Here is a 21,544-nt window from a genome sequence, read left to right on the forward strand (position 1 = left end):
GTTCCTAGCCTGAGGATGGGGAGGGAAGGCCAGGCTAAGCCCCGCTCCGAGCACGCCCAAGCCTGCAGCTGCAGAACCAGATGTTGGGTTGGGGGGGGGGGGGGTGCAGGGGCAGCGTTTTCTCCTCCTCCCCATTCAGTTCATAATACAGATGGACCAGGCTCCCTGGTTTTGGTTCTGCCGCCGTTGGAATCATTCCGGACCAAGTTTCCAGGCAGAGGTCTAGCAATGCTGCAAACTGGCATTGTGGTAGGTTATAAGACTTTGGAAATGATCAGCAAAAGTAAGTACAATCTCAGAAGGAACCTGTCTGACTTCCGGGGATAAGCTAATGCAACAGCTTTGTTTGCTGGTTTACTAAGACGCGTGGTGCATTGGAAACGCCTCCTACCCAGCAGCGCCCAAGTAAGTTGGGGGTGCTGCTGTGCTGTTTGTCATGTCCTTCTTAAACACACAGCTACTGGAAGGCGCCAACGCCAGAACGAAGGGGAAAGAACAGTTTAGTTAAGATTTTTGCATTGACTTTGCAAACCAATATAGAATACATAGGTCACACATCTCCCCCTCCCACTTGTACACGGACCAAATTACGATGCTTCTATACCAATATATGTTGACCCCAGACCGTGAGGAGTATGGGGAAATACAATTTATTTTTTTTTAATGTGGAGGTCTGTTAAAGTGGGTTTTCCTAAGAGCACAGGTCAGTCTTACATTGCTACCTCAATATGATGGTTCCCAAATGTGCTGGAAGGACACCCCACTTCCATGGCTTGCTTTGTTTAGCCCCTTATCCCCTTCATCACCACACGGAAGCTGGCACAACAATCGTGTGGAGCAGGAGGCTTTCAAGCCAATAACTCATGGTACACTTGCTGGCTGTAAGCAAACTTTTCCACATGGATAAAATGTGATCCTTCTCGTACTTAACCTTAGCTAGAGTGGAAGCTTGCCCAAAAAAATGCAAAGCAATACATATTTAGGCACTGAATGGCTAGTGCTCTCTGCAAGGCACTGAATAATCTGGTTCCAAAAACTGGAGATTTCTGGGTAGGACCCGCCATTGTGCAGATGTGGCACAAGATCCTGTATCCCTAACATCTACTTTGGAGGCTGTAATTGGCTTATTATAGAGCCCTTGCAGCATTTTAGACTGTACTGCCCTCAGTAATATATTAGCTGTGAGTGCCCTAGAGCAGAGTCAGTCCTTTTCTAAGCACTGTTATGGTTTATTCGGTTACCCCATCCACTTGTCATGTGGCACAAACCACCACCTAAGGGGGCACTTACTTCTTAAACAATTAGAAACTGTTTTTCTACTTTAAAAGGGAGGTGGTCACAACACATGAACATCTCTTACGGCACAGATGACAAAGTAAAGAGGAGCCAAGAGAATAAAACCAAAAGGCGAGAAACAGCCTTGAAAGAGACAATTTGACATTGGCAAGAGGGGAGCTGAACCTGTGTTTCCCTTTCAGAATAAAGCTAAAAATCTCCAAAAGCTGCTGAAAATGGAGAAATTACTTACCTGATAATTTTGTTTCCTTAGTGTAGACAAATGGACTGAGACCAGTGGGTTATGTGCTCCTCTGCTAGCAGATGGGAGATGGAGTCAGATTTCAAGCTGACGTCATCCTGGGTACATATTCCCCTGCACCGACCTCTCTTCCTCAGTATCCTCCTCGAAAAGCCATTGTGGATATATATTTTGCATAACTTGGTTATACTTATTAAACTTAACTGATTCAACAACTGGAGGCCGCCAGTGCACTCAACTACGTCAACGCCGACACCAGACTAACTGTGGGTGTCTTGAACTAAGAGTAGGCAACGGCTTACCCGTATTTGTTTGGTCTCAAGGTTCGCTTTCCCAGGTCCTCCTTCTCTGGGGGCAGCTGTGGGCGGGATGCTGAGTTCTTCTGTCTACACTAAGGAAAATGAAATTATCCATTTCCTAGCGTGTAGCCAGATGGACTCAGACCAGTGGGATGTACAAAAGCTACTCCTGGACAGGGCGGGAGGCTGCCTTTGGCCCACTTAGTACTGCCCTTGCGAAGGCTGCTTCTTCTTGGACCTGATCATCCAGGTGGTAGAACCTGGAGAAGGTGTGTAGGGAGGACCAAGTTCCTGCCCGACAGATATCGGCTGGCGATAGCAGTTTGTCTCTGCCCAAGATACTGCTTGGGCCCTAGTAGAATGAGCCTTAACCTGCAGTGGTAAAGGCTTTCCTGCATCTATATAGGCTGCCTTGATTCGCGGGCTATGGTTGCCCGCGAGGCCGCTTCTCCTTGTTTCTTCCCGCTGTGAAGGACGAACAAGCGATCCCTTTTGCGTATTGGTTCCGATCTTTTCAGGTATTGCACCAGGATTCTACCGACATTTAGGTGGCGAAGAAGGCGTGAGTCTTTAGAGTCCTTATGTTCATCAGGAGATGGCAGGGAGATAGCTTGTTTCAGGTGAAAATCGGAAACCACTTTCGGTAGGAAGGAGGGGACGGTGCGCAGCTGAATAGTTCCAGGAGTGAACCTAAGGAAGGGTTCCCGACAGGATAGTGCCTGTAGTTCAGAGATACGACGAGCTGAACATATTGCCACCAGGAATTCCATCTTCAATGGTAAGAGGCGTAGTGACAGACCGCATGTTGGTCTGAAAGAAGCCCCTGGTAGGAAGTCTAATACCAGATTGAGGTTCCATAAGGGCCCCGGCCACTTTAAGGGTGGCCAAAGTTGCTTAACCCCTTTTAGGAAACGGGTCAAATCCGGATGAGCTGCTAGATGGATACCGTTCACTTTGGCTCAGAAGCAGGAGAGGGCAGTTACTTGGACCTTGAGTGAATTGAGAGACAGCCCCTTCATCATATCATCCTGTAGGAACTCCAGGATCATGGGGATTTTGGCTGTCCATGGGAGAGTTCCGCGGTCTTCGCACCAGGCTTCGAATATTCTCCAGATCCATATGTTATGTCAGGGATGTGGAGAACTTGCGTGCTCGGAGCAGGGTGTCAATCACAGGTTTCGAGTAAACGTGCTTCTTCAGGTGAGCCCTCTCAAGGGCCAAAACCGTAAGAGAGAATCGAGATGGATCTTTGTGAAGAATTGGGCCCTATGTGGAGGTAGGCACAGAGGGCTCCCTGCAAGGAATATTTGCATGTCTGCGTACCATAGGTGTCTTGGCAAATCCATGCTACTAGTAGAACTAGTCCCCTGTGGTGTTCTGTCTTGCGGATGACCTTGCCCAGTAGTGGCCATGGGGGGGGAAGGCATACAGTAAGACTTCCTCTGGCCAGGTCTGGACAAGGGCGTCGATCCCTTGGGAGTGTGGCTCTCGTCTGCAGCTGAGGAATCTGGGGACTTGGGCACTGAGGTAGGTGTTAGTAGATCCATGGCTGTCAGGCCTCAGCAATTCACTATCAGTTGGAAGGCTGTGGTCGACGGCGTCCATTCCACTGGGTCCAGGCTCTCTCTGCTGAGAAAATCTGCTGAGACGTTGTCTTTTCCTGCAATGTAGGAGGCCGAAATACCTTGTAGGTTTATCTCCGCCCATGCCATGAGAGGATCTATCTCCAGGGACATCTGCTGGCTCCTGGTTTCTCCCTGGTGGTTGATGTAGGCCACTGTTGTGGCGTTGTCCAACATTACTCGAATCGCTTTGTCTCTGAGTCTGTGGCTGAATCGCAGGCAAGCCAATCTGATTGCTCGAGCTTCCTGGCGGTTTATGTTCCATCCCGCCTCGTCCTTGCTCCATTGTCCCTGGGCCATCAGTTCCTGACAGTGGGCTCCCCACCCTCGCAGGTTCGCATCTGTGGTGAGCAAGATCCAGTTCGGTGGGGATAGGTTTACTCCTCTGCTTAGGTGGTCTTCCTGTAGCCACCACTGAAGCTGATAACGTACCTCTGCTGTTAGTTGGAGGCAAATTGAGTAGTCCTGGGACAGTCAGTTCCAATGTGAGAGCAAGGATAGCTGGAGTGGTTGCATGTGGGCCCTTGCCAATGGAACGACTTCCAGGGTTGATGCCATGAGGCCTAGGACTTGAAGATAGTCCCATACTCTGGGGCGCGCATTGGTCATCAGTTGTCGTAACTGTTCCATCAGCTTCCTTCTCCTCAGGGGGAGGAAGAAAGACTTTGTTCTATTTGGTGTCGAAACGGGCCCCCAGGTACTCTAGAGACTGGGAGGGCTGCAGACTGCTCTTGCCTGTGTTCACGACCCAACCGAGCTCCTGCAGTAGGTTCTTGACTTTGCTGGTCACCTGCTGGCTCTCTTCCGAAGACTTTGCCCTGATCAGCCAGTTGTCCAGGTAAGGGTGAACCAAGATCCCTTCTTTCCTTAGTGTTGCCGCCACGACCAGCATGATTTTGGAGAATGTTCTGGGAGCGGTTGCCAGGCCGAAGGGTAGTGCTTGGAACTGGTAATGGTGACCCAGTATCGCAAAGCGTAGAAAACACTGGTGATCTTGATGGACTGGAATGTGAAGGTAGGCTTCGGAGAGGTCCAAGGGGGTCAGGAACTCCCCTGGTTGTCTGGTTGTACTGCCATTATCACGGAGTGAAGGGTCTCCATGTGGAAGTGTAGTATCCACAGATGACGATTGACGTTCTTGAGAACCACCATGGATCAGAATGACCCTTCCTTCTTGGGAATGATAAAATAGATGGAATAGCGCCCAATATTTTGTTGGGGCGCAGGAACCAAGAGTTATTGCCTTCAGGCTGAGTAATCTTGTTAGAGTGGCTTCCACTGCCAGTCTTTTGGTATGGGAGTGGCAGGGTGACATAATAAATTTGTCCCGAGGAATGCCACGGAACTCCAGAGAGTAACCTTCTCGAATGATGTTTAGCACCCATTTGTCCGAGGTGATCTCGACCCACCTTTGGTAAAAGAGGGAAAGTCTACCTCCTATTTCCTCTTCCTGTGGATGGATCAGCCCCATCTCATTGGGGGGCACGGCTGGAGCCTGCCCCCTGGCCTGTTCCTCTCTTGGTCTGTTGGTTCCGCAAGGACTGGGGCCTTCCGGAAGGAAGGGGTGCTTGGAACTGTGAGTTCCTGTAGTGTCTAAAGCGTTGAGAACCTCTGCCCCTGGCTGTTCTGGGTATGAGGTGCTGTGATCTTTTACCCCTGTCTTCCGGTAGCCGAGGCAATAGTGATTCACCCCACTTGCTGGCTAACGTTTCCAGTTCACTTTCGAACAGGAGAGATCCTTTAAAGGGCATTCTCGTGAGATTCGCTTTAGAGGTTGCGTCAGCAGACCAATTTCGCAGCCATAACTGTCTTCTGGCTGCCACTACTGAGGCTGCTACTCTGGCTGAGGTACGCACTAGGTCTGAGCTTGCGTTTGTCAGGAAGGCTGCTGCAGGTTCCATCGTCTTCCCAGTATACGTTCCGGAGTTATTTGCCTCTCTCGAGAGGAGCAAACAGGAACGTGCCAACAATGCGCAGCAGGAGGCAATCTGCAGTGTCATTGCTGTTGCGTCGAAGGCCTGTTTAAGGATGGATGCCAATCTTCTGTCCTGAGTGTCCTTCAATGCAGCCTCTCCCTCAACGGGAATGGTTGTTCGCTTTGAGCCAGTGCAGACCATGACGTCCACTTTTGGAAAGCGCAAGCGTTCCTTAGCCACTGGTTCCAGAGGGTACAAGGCTTCCAAGGCCCGACCTCCTTTAAAGCTGGCCTCCGGAGCATCCCACTCTAGGTCAATCAGTTCCTGGATGGCTTCCATCATCGGGAAGTAGCATGAGGCTTTACGAAGGGACACCAAGATGGGATTCTTCTTCGGGTTCTGCCATGGGGTCTGTGCCTGGATTACCCAGAGTCTTCAGAGTCTGGAAAACAAGGGCTTGGTAATTCATCCATGTGGAAGAAATGAAGCATGGTTCGGTATGGTTCCAGGCCAGGAGGGATTTCTCCTTCTTCCAGGGAGCCATCATCATTATCTGAGGTATCCTGGTCCCTGTTAGGGAGACTCTGAGTTAGGCGAGGCATTCGAGGATTTTGTGCTTCTGGCAGGGGTTGAAGCCTGTGTTGCAGCCAGGGCTGATTGCGCCTGTACAAAAGCTTGCAGCCCCTGGAAAAATTCCAACCAGGAGAAGGTCCCTGGGTCTATGTTAATCCCAAGGGGAGTCGGAGTAGGGGCCCCTGCGGTGCCCTTCTGTGGAGAAGCCATCTCGGAGTTGATTAGGTCTGGGCAGCTATCGTATGTAGTGGCTCCAGACCCGTCCTCCGACAGTGAAGGACCAGGCTTTGCTCTCCCATGGGCTTCTTCACAAAGCTGACACAGGCAGGACTCCTGTTCAGGCTGCGAGGCACTTATATGGCAGGCTGTACAAAGAGAGTGCCTTCTGGCCTTCTTGGATGCCGGTGCCATTGAATCTATGCTTGGGCGCACAAATTAGCTTCACTGCGCGTGAGAATTGTGCATGGCCGAGGTTATGCGCACAGTGCGGATTTGTGCGCGGCCATAGATCTGCACATGGACTGCGCTCCGGTGTGCTCATGGCTCAGAGTTGTGCGCGCGACACTATGGGATGCGCATATGTTATGCGCATCGGCCACTGGATTGTCCTGCACCCACGACCCCCGCGTGTAAGATGGCGCCCCCCCCCCCTAAGGGTCTCCACGTGTGTGGACCCTTGCACCGGATCAGGGCCTAGTCTAATCAAGGCTGCTCAACCCGATCGGTGCACCCTTTTTAACTCTCTGGGAGCAGAGTCGGTGCGGCGATCCGAGCTCTGGAGACAGGAGACCTGAATTAAAAGTTTCCTTCTTACTTGGTCTCGGCGCTTGTGCATCAGACGGTCTCCAGCAGCAGGGGGGAGAGGGTTTTACCTTCACCGCCGCGCTCGGATGTGCACCCGCTGCCTTTCAGCCACTCTGGGGGGCGATGTCCACACCAGGACCAAGGCATATCTCTGAGGGATATCGGAGATCACCTCAGGAATTCTCAACTGGGGGAGGGACCCTTAGGTATCACCGCAGGAGAGCGGGGCTGGATCTTCTTAAGGTAAATTTATCTTCTTGTTGCAATTTTCCTAACACTGTGCTAGTGTATGGGATAGCGTTTGCATCTGCTAGGAGACGGAGTGATACTGAGGAAGAGAGGTCAGTGCAGGGGTCTATGTACCCAGGATGACGTCAGCTTGAAATCTGACTCCATCTCCCATCTGCGAGCAGAGGAGCACATAACCCACTGGTCTGAGTCCATCTGGCTACACGCTAGGAAATAACTGATTTCCTATTTTTTTAAAACTTGCATTGAAAATCTATGGTCTTAATAATTCTGACTTCCAAAAATAGAAAAATACATCTAAATTTGCAGGCATACAACTTCTTCTGTCCAATGTGAAGGAGAGTGCGTACTTAGAAATATTGATAGAGAGAGGAGAAAATAACTTTCACTAAACGTGTCAGAGCAGGGTAAGGAGAACTTTCCCAATGCATTCATTTACTCCTTTGCAATCCAAACACAAATTCTAGATTTAAAAGCTTCCTTGAACATATGGCAAATCAATACTGACCCGAATATGACTTTGGGACAACGCCTTCAATATTTTACTAATGTTAAAGAGAAATTAGAAACAGCCCTTTTAAAGAGAATTCCAGTTTTTACGATGTACACTCAGCAGAAAGGAACAAACATGGTCAAAACTGTCCGGTCAGTTGCATATAAAACACAGATCTGAGGTTGGAACATCTACGCATGGCTTTTATCTTGCATTAAAGTTTTCTAGTTTTGCTCTACAGTACACAAGGTCACTAAATAAAAACTTAGCACCACAAGGGTCTATATGCTTAATTGAAAACCTAACTGAATTAATAATCATTTTTTGGCCTGCATCGTAAAGGGATTCAAATTATTCTTCTGCAAGGTTTCTGTGATTACCAGAACTTTCCTGTCCAGCAGAAGATTACCCTGCCCTTGATAAACTGGAAATTTCAAATGTAAAGAATTCTAAAGAGCAAAATTGCTAGGACACGCTGGCTTTGAAAGGTTTTTAAGGAGCTGGGATAACTAGCTCAACTATTATTATAACTATTTATTGCTAGGACATGGCATTTCCCTGTGCATGTCTGAGAGTATAGAGAAGGATGTTATTCTAAAGGAAAACAGGGTTGGGAATGAGCTGGGGGAGGGAAACAGAAAACAAGTTATGTACTTTGTACTGTTGTAAATTTGGTATGGAACAGGAATGATTGTATACCATAATGGATATTTTTGTGTTTTCCGTATACTTTAATAAAAACTAAAATGTAACTAAAAAGTGTCAGGATTTTCTTCTGGAGCCCCCCCCCCCCCCATATCTCCCTATGTTATGATGGGAGCCATGACAGAGGCCCCCACTCGAGTCGGGGTCTTGGAACACCACCAAGCCCCAATTTACAGAGACAGCTTTAAAATAACCAGGTATTCTCTCTTTTTGAGGGTATTACATGCTTTAAATCCAAAGGGCCTGATTTAAAAAAGCAGTTACTTAAGTAAAATTGGGTTTTACTCAAATAAATGCACCTTACTTGAGTAAGTGGGCTTTTGAAAATTGCTAAGTAGTAGTTACATTTATGCATGTAACTCCTTTGAAAATGAGCACCTATGGGAGCAAGTCAGGACCCTGATTTACTAAGGATTTTTTCCATTCTGGGTGTGGAAAAAAAGCCTGACCTTGGTCCTAAATCTAGCCCGTGTTCTGCTAAGGCACTCTCCAAGCTGCTCACTCACAGGGCCAGGCAGCCAGGAATGCTGAACCCAAAATTACAGAGAAAACTTCCTTTAAATTTGCATTAGATTTATCTCTTTTGCATGGATAGTGGCAGAATAGTATTATAGTCATGTTTAACTCCTGCAATGTGTTTTCAGGTGTGCACAGAACATTCTTGTCCTTTTCACCTTTCCTGGGCATTTTTTATTTTTTTATATTTCATTAGCATGGGTTTCTGGGTCTTTCTGGCATACGGCAGCACTATCTCCAGTTAGAGTGCCTGCCCTCTTGCTAAGTTTTTCATTTTGAAGTAGGTCAGGCTTCTCCATTTCTCTCTCTCTCTTTCTGAATCTTACTATCAGGGCAGGGATGAAACATGTCCAACTTCTTGTTCTGGCTGACCCTTTTCTTTTATTACTACTTCTTCATTTCTTTATAAATGCAGTGCTTTAGATATGCCATCGATATCGTTTCTTGAGCTTTGTAACTCAGATCAAGAGTAAGGTCTGGGCTCAAGATGGTTCCTTCCTGGCCTTTGGTCTGAGACTGAGAACCAGCGCGCTGTCGGGGAGGGGGGCTGAGGCCCTGCCATTCAATTCCCCTTGGGGGGGCAGGAAACTGTCTAGATCCTGCCCAATATTGGAGAATTGAACCTGCCATTAAAAAAAAATAAAAGCCCTGGACTTGTTCAGTTTCTCCTGCATCCCACAGTAACAGTAATACTGCAGAAAAGGATAGCACTTGAACAGGCAACTGAAGAGCAATATTCAAGAGAACCTGATTTAGTTCTTCATTCAAATACAGTGCAGTAAAAGCATATTAAGTCTAAATACAGAGAGGGAGTTACAGGACAGCTGGAGCAGTTATACAGGAGCTGTTCGCTACTTTTTAGTGATTTTTCAGTGGTTCAAGCTGTCCTTCTGTTCATCAATTAAAGTATAGCAACGACGTTTGAACTTAGCTGGGAAGGCTAACCATGGTCCTGGAATTTACCCTACCGAAATTCACCAGAACCCAAAGAGTGAAAAGTTGAAAAGTACTAGAGAACTGAGGCCTATGCTTGTTTTTGTCTATCTATAGACATGGTTTAATGGGGCACTACCACCATGGTTTTACCCAAGGCAAGTCTTGCCTCACAAATCTGCTTCACTTTTTTGAAGGGATGAATAAGCATGTGGATAAAAGTGAACCGGTAGATGTATTTATTTTTTTATTTTATTTAGCATATTTTATATACCGAAGTATAGCAGAGTTGCCTTCACTCCGGTTTACAGTTACAACAACTTGATACATTTAAAGTGATTTAACAGCAAACACTGTAAAAACTGGTATGGAACATTAGCATAAACAGATAATGATATACCATGTAATAGGTAAAAGAAGAAATCTGAGTTCAAATCATGTAAGGGACATTGTTATAGAACAAAAGGGAAGGATTCTGGGAGTCAGAAAGAGAGTTAGTCAAAGGTGGGAGATTGTATGTCGGATGGAGGGACACACAGAGGGAGAGATCTGTGGGATTATCCTTTATAATCTTTGAGAGTGCAGTCTGTGAGAGTTTGGCTGAGTAGCCAGGCTTTAAGGTCTTTTTAAAAGATTTTATGTTTTCTTGAGCGGTCAGGTGATGAGGTAACGAATTCCATAACTTCGGGCCAATGATGGAAATGGCTCTGTTTCTGGTGGAGGAAAGTTTGGCATGTGGAAGAGAAGGAATCACTAGTTGGAGTTTACTTGTTGTTCTCGTCGTGCGAGGTGATCTATGAATATGTATAATGTTATCCAGGGCTGCGTAGTCTGCTTTGTAAATTGCTTTATGAAGAATTGTGATAACTTTGAATTCTATTCTTTTCTCTATCGGTAGCCACTGTAAATTGTTAAGGATGGGGGTTATGTGGTCAGATTTTCTTTTACCCGTCAGGACTCTGGCAGCCGCATTCTGCAGTAACTGCAAAGGTTTTAAGGATGATTTTGGTAAGCCAATCAGGAGAGAGTTGCATTAGTCCAAACTGGTAAAGATGAGGGCTTGTAAGACTGTTTTGAAATCATGGGAGTGAAGCAGCGGTTTTAGGTGTTTGATTACATGTAGTTTATGAAAGCCCTCTTTTGTTCTTGTAGTAATGTGTTTTTTGAAGTTTAGATCATTGTCTAACCATATGCCTAGGTCTTTTACGTTGTCTTTAAGTTGAATGTGGATGTTGTCAATTTGGAAGGGTGGTGTGGTTTTTGATTCAGAGTTTTTTCTTACGATTAGAATACATTCAGTTTTGCTCATATTTAGGCATAATTTGAGGTTGATTAGCATGTTTCGGATTGCATCAAGATGTGAGGCTGCTCTTGACAATGCATCTTCTATGGAGGAGATTATTGGAATGAGGATTTGTATGTCATCCGCATACATGTAGTACATGATGCCTAGGCTTGATAGGAGATGGCACAAAGGTATAAGGTAGATATTGAATAGTATGGGTGATAGTGCCGATCCTTGTGGCACTCCTGTCTCGAAGGGGATAGCGTTGGATGATTTGTTGTAGGAAACTTTGAAATACTTGTTTTTAAGGAACGATGTAAACCAACTAAGAGTTTTGCCTGCAAGCCCAATGGATTCAAGGCTATAAATAAGCTTTTTGTGGTCCACTGTGTCAAAGGCTGCAGAGAGGTCCAGGAGGATCAGTAGGTACCCTTTTTTGTTGTCAAATCCTCTTAGTATAGTGTTAGAAAGGTTGAGTAGGAGGGTTTCTGTACTGTGGTTTTTCCTAAATCCATATTGGGTGGGATAAAGTATTTTGTTGTCGTCGAGACGTTCGTTGTTTCAGGACCGCCTTCTCCGTCAATTTAGCAAAGAGGAGTAGATTCGAGATTGGGCGGTAATTGTTTAGGTCTTCTGGGTTGAGGGTTTTTTTCTTTAGTAAAGGTGTGATTGTAGCGATTTTTAGCATGTAGAGTATTTGGATTTTCAGAAGGCGTTTGACAAAGTCCCTCAATGAGAGGCTTCTAAGAAAACTAAAAAGTCATGGAATAGAAGGCGATGTCCTTTCGTGGATTACAAACTGGTTAAAAAATAGGAAACAGAGAGTAGGATTAAATGGTTAATTTTCTCAGTGGAAAAGGGTAAACAGTGGAGTGCCTCAAGGATCTGTACTTGGACCGGTGCTTTTCAATATATTTATAAATGATCTGGAAAGGGGTACGAGTGATGTGATCAAATTTGCAGATGACACAAAATTATACAGAGTAGTTAAATCACAAGAAGATTGTGATAAATTGCAGGAGAACCTTGCGAGACTAAGATTTGGCATCCAAATGGCAGACGAAATATGATGTGGACAAGTGCAAGGTGATGAATATAGGGAAAAATAACCTATGCTGTATCTACATGATGTTAGCTCCTAATATGGAACCTACCACCCCGGAAAAAGATTTAGGCGTCATAGAAATGACGGCAGAAGAAAACCAGACGGCCCATCCAGTCTGCCCAGCAAGCTTTCGCACTTTTTTTCTCTCACATACTTATCTGTCTCTCTTGGCTCTTAGTAACCTTTTTTTTTAACATTGAAATTTTTTTAACATTGAAATTGTCAACTTAGTGTGCTGTGGCAGTCAAAAAAGCAAATAGAATGTTAGGAATTATTAGGAAGGGAATGGAGAATAAAATGGAGAATGTCATAATGCCTCTGTATCGTTCCATGGTGAGACCACACCTTGAATACTGTCTGCAACTCTGGTCACCACATCTCAAAAAAGATAGAGTTGACCTGGAGAAGATACAGAGAAGGGCATGGAATGGCTTCCCTATGGGGAAAGGCTAAATATGTTAAGGTTGTTCAGCTTGGAGTAGAGACAGCAGAGGAGGATCTGATAGAGGTCTAGAAAATCATGAGAGGACTAGAACGGGTTAATGAGAATTGGAGAGATTACTTACCTGATAATCTCGTTTTCCTTAGTGTATGCAGATGGACTCAGAACAAGTGGGTATAGTGTGCTCGTGCTAGCAGTTGGAGACTGATCTGACGTCAGCACGGGGTACATATACCCCCGCAGGAAGTGCAGCAATTCAGTAATCTTCCTTGCAAAAGCTATATAGATGTATGTGTGACTGACCGATCGATTAAATGAACATGATTACCCTGACCGATTGATAGTAGCTGGAGACCGCCAGTGTTCTCAACCGGAAGGCGTCAACACCCGGCAGGGTGTATGCCCTATATAAGGAAACATGGCTTACCGTGAGTCGGTGAATCCCCATGTATACCGGCAGCCAGGCGGGATGCTGAGTCCATCTGCATACACTAAGGAAAATGAGATTATCAGGTAAGTAATCTTCACATTTCCTAGCGTGTAGCAGATGGACTCAGAACAAGTGGGATGTACAAAAGCTACTCCCGGACTGGGCGGGAGGCTGCCTGAGGTCCGTTTAGGATTGCCCTCGCAAATGCTGAGTCCTCCCTGGCCTGGACGTCCAGATGGTAGAATCTGGAGAAGGTATGGAGGGAGGACCACGTTGCCGGCTCTGCATATCTCTGCAGGCGACAGCATCATAGTTTCTGCCCAGGAGGCCGCTTGCGCTCTGGTAGAGTGAGCCTTGACCCATAGAGGTGGTGGTTTTCCTGCCTCTACATAGGCTGCCTTGATAATTTCTTTGATCCAGTGGGCAATGGTTGCCCACGAGGCCGCTTCCCCTTGCTTCTTCCCGCTGTGAAGGACGAACAGGTGGTCCGTCTTTCGTACTGCTTCCGACATTTCCAGGTATCTGGACAGTAGCCTGCCGATGTCGAGATGGCGCAGTATTCGACCTTCTTCTGACTTCTTCAAACCTTTCGTGGTTGGCAAGGAAATGGTTTGGTTGAGGTGGAAATGTGAGACTACTTTGGGTAAGAAGGAGGGAACTGTGCGAAGATGGATAGCCCCTGGAGTGATTCTGAGAAACGGATCGCGGCAGGACAGCGCTTGTAGCTCTGAGATGCGACGCGCTGAGCATACGGCCAGCAAGAACACCATCTTCAAGGTTAACAAACGTAGGGACAGGCCTCGGAGAGGTCTGAAGGCAGGTCCCGCTAGGAATTCCAAAACCAGGTTGAGGTTCCACAGGGGCACTGGCCACTTCAGTGGCGGGCGAATGTGTTTGACTCCTTTCAGGAAACGTGAAACGTCTGGGTGTGTGGCAATGCTGTTGCCATCACTCCGGGGACCGTAGCAGGATAGCGCTGCCACCTGAACCTTGATTGAGTTGAGGGACAGACCCTTCTGAAATCCATCTTGCAGGAAATCCAAAATGACGGGGATTGTAGCGGCATGTGGATTGGTGCTGTGAGTGTTGCACCAGGCTTCAAATACTCTCCAGATCCTTATATAAGTTAGTGATGTGGAGAACTTGCGTGCTCGGAGGAGTGTATCTATTACCGGCCCAGAGTATCCTCTTTTCTTCAGTCTAGCCCTCTCAATGGCCAGACCGTAAGAGAGAATTGAGCTGGATCCTCGTCGAGGATGGGACCTTGCCGCAGCAGGTCCCTGTGAGGAGGCAGGGGTAGTGGATTCCCTGCCAGTAGTCTTCTCATGCCTGCGTACCAGGGTCTTCTTGGCCAGTCCGGGGCCACTAGAAGAACTAGGCCTCTGTGCCGCTGAATCTTGTGTATGATGGCGCCCAGCAGGGGCCATGGAGGAAAGGCATATAGCAGGATCCCCTGAGGCCATGGCTGTACCAGGGCATCGATCCCCTGGGATAGAGGATCCCGCCTGTGACTGAAATATCTGGGTACTTGAGCGTTGGACCTGTTCACTAGTAGGTCCATGCCCGGCATCCCCCACTGATCCACAATCCTCTGGAAAGCTGTGGGCGACAGCTGCCATTCCCCCGGGTTTAGGCTTTCTTTGCTGAGGAAGTCTGCCGTGGTGTTGTCCTTCCCGGCTATGTGGACGGCGGAGATGTCCTGGAGATTTGCTTCCTCCCAAGTCAGCAGGGGGACTATTTCTAGGGATACCTGTCGGCTTCTGGTTCCGCCCTGTCGGTTGATGTATGCCACTGTGGTGGCGTTGTCCGACATCACTCTGACCGCTCTGTCTCGAAGTCTGTGGGCAAATCGCAGGCATGCTAGCCTGACTGCCCTTGCCTCTAGTCGGTTGATGTTCCACCCCGACTCTTCTTTGTTCCACCGCCCTTGGGCGGTGAGTTCTTCGCAGTGTGCTCCCCCATCCATTCAGGCTGGCATCTGTAGTGAGCAGGGTCCAGGTTGGGGAGGACATTCCTGACCCCCGGCTCGTGTGGCCGGGCTGCAACCACCAACGTAGCTGATTCCGCACTCTGGCTGGTAGAAGGAGGCGGACGGTGTAGTTCTGTGATTGTGGGCTCCACCGAGAGAGGAGGGCGCGTTGTAATGGTCTCATATGAGCCCGCGCCCATGGTATCACCTCCAGAGTAGATGCCATGAGGCAGAGGACCTGTAGGGTAATCCCAAACTGTGGGCCGGGTGGCACTCAGCAGGGCCTGCAGACAATTCCGGAGCTTTGATCTCCTATTGGAGGTCAGGCTGATCTTGTCTTCCTGGGTGTCGAATCGGACTCCTAGGTATTCCAGCGACTGAGAAGGCTGTAGGGAACTCTTGTTCAAGTTTACTACCCATCCTAGGCTTTCCAGAAGAGATATCACTCTGTTGGGTGCCTGGTGGCTCTCCTCCGGTGACTTTGCCCTGATCAGCCAATCTTCCAGGTAGGGATGGACGAGAATTCCTTCCTTCCTGAGGGCCGCCGCCACTACTACTATGACCTTGGTGAAGGTTCGCGGCACGGTGGCTAACCCGAAGGGTAAAGCTCGGAACTGGAAGTGTTGGTTCAGGACTTTGAAGCGTAAGTAGCGCTGGTGATCCCGATGGATTGGGATATGCAAGTAGGCTTCTGACAGATCTAGGGATGTGAGAAACTCCCCTGGCTGTATTGCACTTTTGACAGACCGCAGAGTTTCCATGCGGAAGCTGGGGACCCGTAGGTATCGGTTGACTGACTTGAGGTCCAGGACGGGCCGGAAAGTGCCCTCCTTCTTGGGAACTATGAAATAAATGGAATAATGCCCAGAATTTATCTCCCATGCAGGCACTGGGATTATGGCTTTTAGGGACAGGAGCCTCCGCAAGGTAACTTCTAGCGCCGCCCTCTTGAGGGGTGGACAAGGAGATTCCACAAACTTGTCCGGCGGGAGCCGAAGAAAGTCCAGGTAATACCCTTCTCGGATGATGGCGAGGACCCACTGGTCTGAGGTAATCTCGACCCACCTGCGGTAGAAGAGGGTTAGCCTGCCCCCTATGGCCTCTACCCCTGGACGGGTCAGCTGATTCTCATTGTGGGGTGCGGCCGGGACCGGAACCCAAGCCGGTTCTCCTTTTGTTGTGCTTAGCCCGAAAGGACTGGTTCCTGGCCTGAGAACGAGGTGTTTGGTAGCGAGCCCTGTAAGGGTTGAAGCGCTGAGAGTTTCTACCTCTGGATGGCCTAGGAAAAGGGTGCTGGCTCCTCCTTGACCTGTCTTCTGGTAGACGGGGTAATGGAGAGGCGCCCCATTTATTAGCCAGTTTCTCGAGGTCGCTGCCGAACAGGAGGGATTCCTTAAAGGGCATTCTTGTGAGGCATGTCTTGGAGGAGGAGTCGGCTGACCAATTACGTAGCCAGAGCTGTCTCCTGGCTGCCACTGAGGATGACACTTCCCTTGGCTGCCGTACGGACTAGGTAGGAGGCTGCGTCAGTGAGGAATGAGAGAGCTGATTCCATTTCTTCTCCTGGGGTGTTGTTCCTAGCCTGTGATAAACAGGAACGCGTCACCACGGTGCAGCAGGTCGCAATTCATAGGGACATGGCTGCCATCTCAAAGGCTTGTTTCAGAATGGCGTCCCCCCTCCACCGGAATGGTGGTGCGCTTCACAATTGCGCTAACTATGGCGTCTACCTTGGGGCATGCCAGCAGCTCCTTGGTCGCCGGGTCCAGGGGGTACATGCCAGACAAGGCTCAACCCCCCTTTGAATGAGGCCTCCGGCGCATTCCATTACAGATCGATTAGCTGCTGTGCTGCTTGTAGGAGGGGAAAAGTGAGCCGTTTGGCGCAGGCCCTCTAACAGGGGGTTCATTCTAGGTTCCCCTGGGGTGTCTGGGCCTGGGATAGCCAGTTCCGACAGGCATTGAGAGACCAAGCCTGGGAGATCCTCTTTCAGAAAGAAGCTCCTCATGGTCCGATATGGTTCAATCCCCGAGGGAAGTTCTCCCTCCTCAGGGGGCTCGTAGTCTTCCTCAGAGCAATCTGAATCCCCATAAGTGGGGCTTCCGGGTGGCGAGTGGCCGTGCCTAGGCCTTGAGGGTCCAGGGGCAGGGTCATCCGGTACGTATGGACCTGATCGGGGATCAGACTGCATTTTGACAAAGGCATGAATCCCCTTGAATAATTCCACCCAGGAGAGTGAAGCAGGTTCTAGCCTTACGGGCACCACCTCTCTCGGGTTCCCCCTGGCTGCTCACCGTGGCCTGCTAGGTCCGGGGTGTTCCCTGAGGAACTGGCAAGTAGGCTGGGCTGGGACCGGTCCTGGCCTGGAACTCCCAGGGCCTCCTCACATTGGGCACATAGGGAGTCTGCTTCCTCGCTCTGTGTAGCTCTGAGGTTGCATGCTGAGCAGAGGCTTAGAGCTCTTATGCCTGATTCTGGAGGTGCCGGCTCTGTGGACACATGGGCTCTCTTACGCTCCATCTCGTCTGTTATCTCCTCTCAGCTGGAGTATGCGCCTGTCCACGTGCGCCTATCAACGGGCGCCTATCAACGGGTGCCTCTGAACAGGCGCCTATCAACGGGCGCCGAGCAGCGTGCGCCTATCAACGTGCACTTAGCAATGTGCGCCTAACAAGGGGCGCTTAGCAACGTGCGCTTTTCAACATGAATCAAGGTGACTCCAATGTACGCCTCTATCGAATATGCGCCCAAGTATTTTTGGGCGCCTAACATATACGCCCGTCGCCTGTGCGCTCAGTCTGGCCTGAGCGCTAGAGCGAGGAGACGAACTAGGGCAGATGGCGGTGGCGAGCAGGCAGGCAAAATGGCGACCTCCTTGGTGGGCTGCTACGTAGGCAGACCCCCCTAATCCTCGCTTCCTCGGAGACCAGCAAGTAAAGATGTATGCCTTACCTTACCTTGTCTTCGGCGCTTCCCGGCTGCGACCCAGGCGGTTTTCGGCTGCGGGGGGAGAGGGTGAGTACCGTCACCGCCACGCTCGAGGAAGTGCACCCGCTGCCTCTAGGCCGCGCCCGAACTCGTCTCGCTCGGGGGCCAAGTCCTCACCGGGACCGAGGCTGCCTCTATGCCGCGCCCGAGCCCTTCTCGCTCGGGGGCTAGGTCCCTGCTGCGAGTCGGCCACCGGACCGAGGCTCTTACCTCCGAGGGACCACGGAAATCACCTCGGGAAACTCAACTGGGGGAGGGACCGAATGGTATCACCGCAGGAGTGCGGGGCTCGTCTTCAAGTAGGTTTCTTCTATGAATTTAGTCGTTAGAATTTGGAAAAACACTCAGCGAGCGTGAGGTAGCTCCAAACTGCTTTGGAGACGGAAATTACTGAATTGCTGCACTTCCTGCGGGGGTATATGTACCCCGTGCTGACGTCAGATCAGTCTCCAACTGCTATTACGAGCACACTATACCCACTTGGTCCATCTGCTACACGCTAGGAAATGGTTATTTACTCTTTCAAATAATACAAGGACTATGAGGCACTTCATGAAGTTAGCAAGTAAAACAAATCTGAGAATTTGTTTTTCACTCAATATATAATTAATTTCTGGAATTTGTTGCCAGAGGATGTACGCAGTATGGGGTAGATTTTCAAAACGCGCGTAACCCGAGAAAATCTGCCCCTGCGCGTGCCAAACCTATTTTGCATAGGCTCGGTGGCGCACGCAAGCCCAGGAAGCGCATATGTCCTGGGGCTTTCAAAAATGGGTGGGTGGGGGCGTGGCGGCGGTTCAGGGGATGGCGAGCTGGCAGGCGTAACTCAACGAGATAAGGGGGGGGGGGAAGATTTAGGTAGGGCTGGGGGGGGGGGGCGGAAAAAGAGTTCCCTCCAAGGCCACTCTGATTTCGGAGCGGCCTTGGAGGGCACGGGGAAAGCCATCGCGGCTCCCCTCGGGCTCAGCGCACGCAAGGTGCACACGTGTGCATCCCCTTGCGCACGCTGAGCCTGGATTTTATAACATGCGCGCGGCCTGTTATAAAATGTTACATTTAGAAATGGAAACCATCTAGGGTTTCCAAAGTGATGTGTTTACTTAAAGGTGTGGGTGGGCTTGGGGTGCCAAATGTTGATAGATGCTATCAGGTTGTTCAACTCAGGGCACTGTTAAAATGGAATAGGGGCCTACCAGTAAAACAATGGATAAGGATCGAACAGCATTATTTGGGAGAGACACCTATCCAATTATATCCTTGGGTTCTAAAACAAAAGCATATACCTAAAAATGTGACTGACATTCACAAAGCAAATGTTAAAGGTATGGGATTCTCTAAGGGACAGGTTGTCATCTTGGGGGAAGTATTCTCCTCTTATAAATATCCAATACGAGGGAGATTTTTCTCCAGGGTCTGAGGTGGAGAGATTCTGAATATATGAAAAAGCAGGTCTAGTTAGATTAGGCCAAGTCCAGAATTCTCAGGGGGGGTTGGAATTTAGGTTTTTGAAAGAGAAACAGAATCTTGATGATGCTGTTATGCATAATTGCAGATTTAATATTATGTAGCCCAAAAAGTGGGAAAACAATAGAGGGGTAAGAGAGATTCTTTCTCCTTAAGGGGTTTATTTCTAAATTGTATAAATAATCAATTATTTTGATGGGAAACTAAAAGATGAGAAAGACACCATTGGTATCTTAGATAAAGAAGTATGAGAGGACATATGATGATGAGTTGCCAAAACCTCTGTATCTGCCCCTCTAACTGAAAACTCTTTCAAGGTTTATTGTAGGTGGCGTTATATTTCCTATAGGCTAATGCATATCTTTCCTTCTCCTTCAGATAAATGCTGGAAGAACTCAAGGGGTGTGGGAACAATGGGTCATATTTGATGGACTTATAAGTATATTTTCCCATTTTGGAAAAAGGTGCAGAAGCTTATTCGAGCTATAACAAAGATTCATTTGGAATGTAATCCATCAATATTTGTATTTAATGCTCCAGCTGAGGGAGTGCCAACGACTGTTCACAAGTTTATCATTCAGGTCTTTTTGGCAGCCAAGTATGAATTATCTGTGAATTGGAAACGGAAGATCCTCCTAGTATGCTTTCAGTCTATTGGAGGATGTTTACCCAATGAAAAAATTAACAGCCTTACAAAAGAATATTATGTCCTCTGTTTGTACCTGAACAATGTTTGAAAACTGGGATAAAAACATCACTGGGAAAATCTGGTGACGTGATTTGGGAGGGAGAGGGATGGGAAGTGGGGGAGTTGTTATTTGCTGATCATATTATCTATTTTTTTGAAAAAAAAAAAATTTTTAACACATGGGGAAAACCATTTAGTACATCTGGCCCTGTCTTTGTAAATATAAACAGAGGTGACAAATGTATTAAAAAAAATTAGTTATCATTACAAAGCCATATTAAATGACAAAGAAAAGGTTAATCAAATAAGAATATTTCTACAATAGAAATACTTATAAAAAAGAAAATTAAGAAGAAAAGAAATATATAGCCTTAGTCCACAATATCAGGGAGGAGGAACAGGCATAGAGGGAGCATAACAAAAACGTCTATAAGAGGAAACAAAGCTTAACTTGCTACATAGTCGAAGTTCATAATATTTTAAATGCCTACTAAGGGCACTGAAGTTAGAGATTTCTTCTGATCTAGGAAAAACATAATTGTTCAGGAAGAGAGAGATTATATCTATTACCAGCATAAGCGATAACACGTTTACATGTATCTAAGCAAAAAGGTAGCTCTCAAAGACAAGACTTCCTGATAATTTCCTTCTCTCCTGAGTAGGTTTAACATCTGGATAAATCCAGATGCATTTCCCATAAAAAGAGCAAGAGCTTTGCTAAAATAAAATTTCAAAATCATATTTAAATCCTGCTCAAAAACAAAAGAAACCAAAAAAGTCTCTCTTTCTTCAACCTCTTCAATGGAGCTCTTGGGAATAGCGGACACATCCAATGATGAATCAGAAACCAAGAGTCAGCTGTTTCCCTCTCTTCTACGGGAAGGCAGAAAAAGTTTACCAAATAGTGGATAGGTTTCATCAGGCAATCCAAGAACTTCGATAAAGTATTTCTTCAGAGTTTCTTTCACTGGAATCCCTGGTAATTTAGGAAAGCTTAAAAAGCGCAAGTTCAAACACCTTGAAAAACTTTCAAGCTGTTCAATTTTCTTATGAAAAGTATTTCTATTTTGTATTAATGCAGCGTTAACACTTTGGATATCTTGCACTTGCTTTTCTACATTAGCCAACTTTCACTCAATCCCTTGGAGCCTTTGTGAGTGGAATTCTCTAAGCTCAGAAACTGATTTCACCAACAAAACTATGTCCAAGGACAGTTAGTTATAGCAGAGACCACCTGCACCAAAATGGACCATAAAATGTCTAAGGAGACTTCAGCAGGTCTTACCAGAGGTTGTAAAGGAAGTCTCAGGAGGAAAGAAGGTCCATCTCGAGCTGCAGAGCTCCATGGAAAGGAGTCAAACTGCAATCTCTCTCCATTTCCACCAGAACTGGTGTTATCTAAGCTAGCCAGAATTACTCCGCCAACAGCCCCTCCTGCCAGAGCAATAGCTGTATCCTCTTCCTGCAATGGCCTCAGCACCGCGCTGTCAGAAGCACCTGGCTGGGGTAGATAAAGGAGCTCGGGA

At 47.8% G+C, this 21,544-nt stretch overlaps 1 long non-coding RNA gene across 1 annotated transcript; it reads left to right on the forward strand.

Annotated features, from left to right (window-relative positions):
- Nucleotides 1-150: 150 nt before the first annotated feature.
- On the forward strand, nucleotides 151-20,925 carry LOC115098716. The gene is made up of 2 exons (XR_003858597.1): nucleotides 151-283; nucleotides 19,709-20,925. It is a non-coding gene; the product is annotated as an uncharacterized LOC115098716 (long non-coding RNA).
- The last annotated feature ends 619 nt before the right edge of the window (nucleotides 20,926-21,544 follow it).

Source organism: Rhinatrema bivittatum, chromosome 9 (assembly GCF_901001135.1).
Source record: "Rhinatrema bivittatum chromosome 9, aRhiBiv1.1, whole genome shotgun sequence".
In the NCBI taxonomy this organism is placed as follows: domain Eukaryota; kingdom Metazoa; phylum Chordata; class Amphibia; order Gymnophiona; family Rhinatrematidae; genus Rhinatrema; species Rhinatrema bivittatum.